Raw genomic sequence first — 7633 nt, 5'->3', positions numbered from 1 at the left:
GGATGACTTTGAGGTTGCTGTGAGCTATGATGCCACAGCACTCTACCCAGGGTGACCAAGTGAGGCTCTGTCACAAAAAAAAGTTATAAAATTAGACATAGGAGATCAACACATACATGTATATATTGCTAACCATTTCTATAGACCCATAACTAAAAAGGAAGCTAATGTTCTCAGAATTTAAGATCGAAAGAAATTATTCAAGGAGGGAAACTGGATATGGATGGCAGACATACTTACCCAGAATTCCTGCCTCCCCGCAAAGAGAGGCAAATCTCCACATATTTTATCTTCAAGTAGATAAAATTTTCCCAGTGGAAAAACATTAACCAATGAGTGCCACAGTCCCTCCCAGTCAGGTAAATCACTGCTCCTCTTTGGGAATAAATGAATAAGAAATATCAAGAGTATTACTCTAGTGGAGGTCCTTATACAAGGTAATATGAAGTTATACAAACATATACACCTATGTGTGTGTATATACACAGGGCATGAGATATCCTTCATTCTTATTGTTTTAATCATCATTTTATGTAGATAATTACAAAATCTGGATCTTCAAGTCATACATATGTCTAAACTGTACAATATTAAAAATATCTCTCCATCCCCCATCCCTTGCTCCCCTCTGTTCTGGTCAAGAGCATCATCACTTTTTGATAATCATTGTTGGTATTATCTTTTATTCATCACTCTTCTTTGTTCCTATTGTTCATCTTTTTAAATATCTCTCAAGCTCATCCTTTCTCTCCGATTTGTACCTTGATAACCCTACTCTACTACTTACTTATCACAAATTAATTTAACAGCTGTTGATTAAGTATATATATCAAATACTAGAATTTTTTTTAAGATAGTAGAGATATAAAAGAAAGGTAAAACATTGATTCATACCTTATGGGACATGGAAGAGCGGACAAAGAGTTATCAAATAGTAATCCAAAAAAAGTATGATCTCAAGAGAGACAACTTCAAATTCTCAGGGTCCCTTGGTCTATGTAAGTTTATAATCCGAAGATTAGGAAGGTGGCAATGACTTTCTTGGGAAGCAATACTCAAGTTGAAGACAGAGTCAACATTCAATATGAACTTGTGTCTAGAAAACCCTATAAACCCAATATGAACTTGTATCTAGAAAACCCTATAAAAAGACTCCTGCAATTCATAAACAAATTCAGGAAAGTCTTAGGTTACAAAATCAGTCTCTTCTGAAGAATTGCTGGGAAAGATGAATTTTCCTCTTATCTACAACCCAGAGGCTTCTTCCTCTATTACTGGGGTACAAACTCTCCTTCTCATATTTCAGGGCTTGAGCTGTTCCCTTGATCTCGGCCCTGGTCATAATCCAAAGCCCCACAACAGGTATTTACTTTGACTGTTGACTGGGCAGGGGATGGCCTGGTTAATGTTTCTTGCCAGGCCTTGCATGCAGCTTCCTTTGTGACCATTATTTCTTCAGAGTGTTTAAGACCCAGTAGGGGTGTTTGTAACCTGTATCCTTTACGGGCCAGACTTCTGGAAAAAGCAGAAACTGCTCAGATATATAATTTAGTTGCTGGTTTAAAAGTAAACTAGCTAAACTATTTCTATTCTGCCTTGCTCAGCTTATTTCTCTGTTTTTCCCTTTTTCTGGGGGTATTTTCTCTTGCCAAGAATCGGGTCTTCAGTCCCCATTCTGCCTGCAGGCTGTTTATCATCTTGGTGTAAATCTTAGTTTTCATTTGAGAAGCCTAGCAGCACAGATGTTTCAGATGTGACCTCCTCAGTATCATGTGTAAATTGCTTGAGCAAAGAGGAGCTATGTCTAAGAAAGTCATTGTTAAAACACTAGTCAACCCTTCATCCAGTGTGTCTGGTAAAATATATTAGTATAAAGTTGTAAATATACTTAGTATTTTGACATATGTGAATTATATTATCTTAAAACAGTATGTACTTTATTTCCCCCATGTGTTTATTATAAGTATCTCTCCTAGCAAATAGCATATGTAAAGTGTGTGCAAAGATTTCTTTCCATCTCCTTTTGATTTAGTTGTCAGAACATGCAACATCTGCTAAAGCTGAAGCCAATAGGCTCAGAAATTTTTCTTTCATTGTACTCACAGTCTGAACATCATTAGTACAATTCAGATGGAAATTCTGTAGAGATGCGATATTCCTAACAGATTGTACTTCCCCAGAAAATTTGACCCCCATGCAAATTTGATTTATTTAACATATTTGCATTTTAATGGATTTTTCTGAAAGGGTAATCTTCTCATCAAGATGGGCTGCTGTGGTTTTACTGAGTAATGCGCAATTTTCATCTCATTTGTATATGTTTATTAATGTGCTGTATGAATATTTACACAATATATATGCACATATGGATTATGTTTACCTGAAATGCATGTTTCAAAATTTGAAAGACTGAGCATTTTGTTTACCTTATAAATGCACATCTTCAATTTATTCCATTGTGGCAATCTCCCAACTTCAAAGTTAATAATAATTAATGCTTCTGTGATACCTTAGAGTTTATAGGATTCTTTTCACATACATTAACTCATTTACTAACATGCTTGAACTCCTGGGAGAACTCAATAACATTTTAACCTACAGGAAAACTACCTACAGAGTCAGTTCCTCTCTCCCTTAGCACTGTCACAAACTTTCAGTGATTCAAGCCTCTAAGCCACTCCTGACCATGCTGTTGGATTTAGGTGTGGTCAGTGTACATGGCCAGTGGATGTGGTCAGAGGATCAGCCACAATCCAATATGGTTGGATTGCATTCTGACACCCTCCTTGTCTCCCACCAGTCCTAGCCTACTCCCAAACTCCACTTGCAAGGATCGATTGACACAAATGTTGTTTGCTTCAATGCCTCTTTATGGGCTTTTTAGTTCTCCATAGGCGCTGGTACACTTCTGCCTGATTACTAGGACAGGGTGGCTATTCCTACTGCCAGCTATGATGGGGAGGTGTTACGGGAGTAGGACCTTATTTACATTCTCCCCAGCTAGGGGGTGGGATCTTCCTCTTAAATCATTGATTTATTATCGGAAATGTCCACGCTATTCCTTAAGATAAATGTATTCATATACCCCAACTTCGAAAGACTATTACATGCTATCAGTCTCCATTATTTCTAAGCATCATGTTTTATCATCTCACAAACACAATAAGTCAGAATATGTATCTGCCCATATGGGACTGTACACTCTTACAAAACATGTTGCCTTATGCATAAAAATAAAATCATAAAATATCAGAAGTCATATTCATATATTTTTCTTGTTTCGAATGTTTCTTTTTCCTTGATGTTTTTGGTTTAAGGTTCTATGAATTATAACCCATGTGTGGTTCAGATAGTCACCTCAGCAATCAAGAGGCAAAACAGTTCCATCAGCCCAGAGAACATCTCTGTGATATTCTTTGACAGTCATACACACCACATGCTCACGCCAAGGCCCTAGTAACCACTGATCTCTGCTCCATCACTATAGAAGTGTTTCTTTAAGAATGACATAGAAATGGAACAGTGCAGTCCGTAACCTTTGGGGACTGGCCTGCGTCATGCAGCATGATGCCTGTAAGGTCCATCCAAATTGCAAAGTTTGTTCCTTTTACTTTTTTAAAATTTTATTTATTTATTTTAGACAGAGTCTCACTCCATCTCCCTAGTAGAGTGATGTGGCATCATCTTATTTCACAGTAACCTTGAACTCTTGCTCAAGTGATACTCTTGCCTCAGCCTCCTGCCACAAAGCCCAGCTAGTTTTTCTATTTTTAGCAGAGACGGGTCTCATCTTTGCTCAGCCTGCTATTGAACTCCTGAGCTCAAGCAATCCACCTGCCTCAGCCTCCCAAAGTGCTGAGATTACAGGCGTTAGCCACCTCGCCCTGCCCTGTCTCTTTTTATTGTTGATTAGAATTTTGTTATATGGATAACAGAGCTAAAGAATATACCAGACATAATGGTGTTGGTAAAATCAGCATAACATAATGCAATAGAAATACCTTGGGAATTAGCCGGATCTTGATTCAAACATCAGTTCTGCTAAATAAGAGTTGTGGGGAAATGGTAAAGTCTCCTGAGCCTCAGATTTTGCAACATGGGGGGTAATGATATTTATTTCATAGGACTTAGGAAAGAATTAGATAGTATTAAAGTGTGTGAGGCTTTACTAACCATAGTAAATAGCAGCATGTCTGTCTTACCTCCCATCTGTCACAAAATTAAGGTAGCATAGGACATATGATAGTTTCTGAAATTTTTATTCTTCTGATTTGTAAGTGTGAAAATTCATAATCACTTTTTAATTGTTGGCTTTGTTAGCAGGTGGGAATACTCTATTATGCTATGCAGAGTAGAGATTTTTGCATGTCATAAATTATTAACAAATGTTTTAAACAAGTGTAAAACACTAATTTGCATCTAGTTTGCATGCTTTTCTAGTACAAGGTTATCTTCTGGAGTGAATTCTTAGAAGTCAAGAATTTGGAAATTTGTTTTAAATATCACCAACAGAGTTCTCTTCGCCATCTTCCCTTATTCCTGGTGCTACCCCAGTGAAGGTCGAGCTGTGCAGTTTCAGCGGGTACAACATCTACCCTGGCCACAGGAGATGGTCCACCAGGACTGATGGCAAGGTTTTCCAATGAGTGAATGCAAAATGAGAGTCCACGTGGAATCCTCAGCAGATAAACTGGACTGTGGTCTATGGAAGAAAGCACAAAAAGGGACATTGGGAGGAAATTCAGAAGAAAAGAACCTGCCATGCAGTCAAATTCCAGAGGGCCATCGCTGGAGCATCTCTTGTTGAGATAATGGCCACCAAAATCAGAAACCTGAAGTTAGAAAGGCTCAGGGAGAACAACTTATCAGGGCTGCAAAAAAAGCAAAAACGGCTAAGCAAGCATTAAGAATGCTGTGATGGCTGCTGCCAAAGCCCCACAAAGGCAGCACCTGGGCAGGAGAGAGTGAAGCCTGTAAAGGTTTCTGCTCCCTGAGTTGGTGGAAAACACTACGTTGGCAGATCCCATTTTTAAATAAAGATCCAACCCTAAATATACACATACACAATCACCAACAGAGCTGGAGGGTCCATGTAATCTGATGTGACATGGGATGGACGTACATTTTATCTTCTCCTTGTCATGCAGCCCTACCTAACTGAAGAGGAGGCAAAACTTGGGTGCAAAGGAGGCCGGAGTGGCCTGCCCTCGAATGACACTGGTTTCCTCATCACAGTTGATACTGGACTTCATTCCTTGTCAGTAATTGATCTGTTGCAATTTCTGGGGCATAGCATATGGCTTCATTATCAGTATGAGTAAGAAGAAGCAATTAAATTTCTGACCCAAAGATAAAAAATATGAGTGTGCTTACCCCAAATTTCCCATCTTTTATCACTTTATACTTCTGGCTATACAAGGGAGTAAGACTGTGCTTTGACACTAACATTTATAGTATGAAAATCATGAGGAGGGTTTCAGTGTGGTTGTTTTGCCAAGTAAATCCTTAAAGTTACATGCCACTGATTCTGTTTTAAGTCATGCTCTCTGACTTTTACCATGAGGTAATAAAAACTAACTTGGTTTCAAACTTAAGAGTTCAGCCGGAACTCTATCAGACTTGGAGGCACAGAGATCATTTAAAATGAGTAAATATAATTTAGCATTTCCCAATGTTATAATTTATTAGATCATCAGCTGGATGTTTCAGCAATAAAGCATACCTGCATATCTAGTATAGGGTGATCTATTTGAAGTTGCCAGTGGTGAACTGTTTTTCACCTGTAGAAATGGCAATTTCATTGATTCAACCTAATAAAAGATTCTAAGATGCTGACTTGGGAGAGAAACAGGTGCTTTTACAGACTGGATTGTATCCCCTAAAATTCCTCTAAAAGTCCTAATTCCCAGTGTGATGGTATTTGGATACAAGGCCTTTAGGAAGATAATTATGTTTACACGAGGTAATAAGGATGAGGTTCTACTCAGATAGGACAGGTGTCCTGGTAAAAAGAGGAAGAGATACAAGGGATGGCTCTCTGTACCCACACAGAGGAAAGGCCGCGTGAGGACACAGAGAGAAGACAGATCTTTAGGAGCCAGCAAGGGAGACGTCACCCACAACCAACCTGATGGCACTTTGATCTTGGACTTCTAGTCTTCGGAACTATAAGAAAATGAATTTCCGTTGTTTAAGCCACCCAGGCTGTGCTGTTTTGTAATGGCAGCCCAAGGAGATAGATACAGGTGCTATCCCCAATTATCTGCTGATCTCCTGGTTCAGAAACCACATCAGATTATAAAATGTTGAAGGGTCATCAGGGTGCCTACCATTCAAGCCTTGTCTGCAAGGCCTCTAAACAACAAAAGGAAAACTCTGTGTCACTCGAGCAGGTTTCATTTGTACTTCCAAAAGATAGTTTAATGCTATTATAAAATTACAAATAGGTTCGTTTCAAAAGTCTGCAGCCTGAAGCGCTAAACTAACTGAACCCTCTGGATGACGTGATGTAATAGTGTGTGGATATCCTCTGCCTATCATGTATTTTGCCCATTGTGCCCCAAATTCACTTTGCCACATGTCTGAGATGCCATCATCAATGACTGTTTTTTGGGGGGGAAGGGGTTAATCAGTCCTTAAATGTGAAATTGAGAATACACCCGTGGTAGATCCCTTCATGGCACAAATTACAAATACATTTGTGTATACTATCTTATTTTTCTTAACTCCAAATATTAGTAGGCCTATTACGCAAACTGTAAATTTTTCCACATTAAATCATATATCTTAATGTTTATCTTTACATTACAGTGGAAGATCACCTGGATAAAGATACAGAGAACCTACACTGTGGATATGCTTAGAACCCTGTCTCATACTAAATCATTTAGATAGAGATAAAAATAATACATACAGATAAACTCAGTCGAACTAAGCTACTTCCTAATAAAAACATGACTTTGTCTCACTGAAAAAAATAACAACAATGAAATGAATGGGAAGTTAGGAAACAGGTTCTCCTCCTTGCCCTGTGACCTCAGATAATTAATTACTTTGGGACTTGGTTTCTTTGTCTAAGATGAACATTCAAATAGTAGCTCATCCTCAGGTTCAAATAGTAGCTCATCCTCAGGTTCACTTCTGGCTTTTCATGTCTTTGAGGATAATAATAGATTGAGGAAAAACAGGCTTGCTTCATGCTCTGTCTTGTTTGCTAATCACCTGCTTTCAGTGAGGCATTATGCCGTGAGGAATGCAAAGATGGGCAAACTGCAGTTGTCTCAAGGATGTCTTTTCATAAAAATTTCAGATGGTTTCAGTAATGGTGCAAAAGCTCTGGCTTGACTTCCCTGCCCCAGATTTCATCATCTTTGAATGGATTATTAAATTACTGGGCTTCCCTTATCCCCAAGAGGTTATAACTATAAGCAGGGAAAATTAATTTTGGTTAAGGAAATAAAATGATGTCTTAATTGCCAAAGCAGAAGGTAACTAAGTAATGAAAAGTTTTACCCTAAAATATATAAATATCAATATGCTATACCACTGTGAAATTAAACAAAATCATTTGAAAGAAAGTTGGGGTATTTGGAAGAGAAACACGTCACTATATATTGTCTTATTTACTTTTCTG

General features: G+C 38.3%; 1 pseudogene; it reads left to right on the top strand.

The window, feature by feature from the left end:
* The first annotated feature begins 4096 nt into the window (after positions 1–4096).
* On the top strand, positions 4097–5033 carry LOC128585440 (60S ribosomal protein L24-like; annotated as a pseudogene).
* The last annotated feature ends 2600 nt before the right edge of the window (positions 5034–7633 follow it).

The sequence above is a fragment of the Nycticebus coucang genome, chromosome 5, assembly GCF_027406575.1.
Source record: "Nycticebus coucang isolate mNycCou1 chromosome 5, mNycCou1.pri, whole genome shotgun sequence".
NCBI lineage: Eukaryota > Metazoa > Chordata > Mammalia > Primates > Lorisidae > Nycticebus > Nycticebus coucang.
Note: the sequence above shows the minus strand (reverse complement) of the source record. Positions and strands in the feature narration are given on the sequence as shown.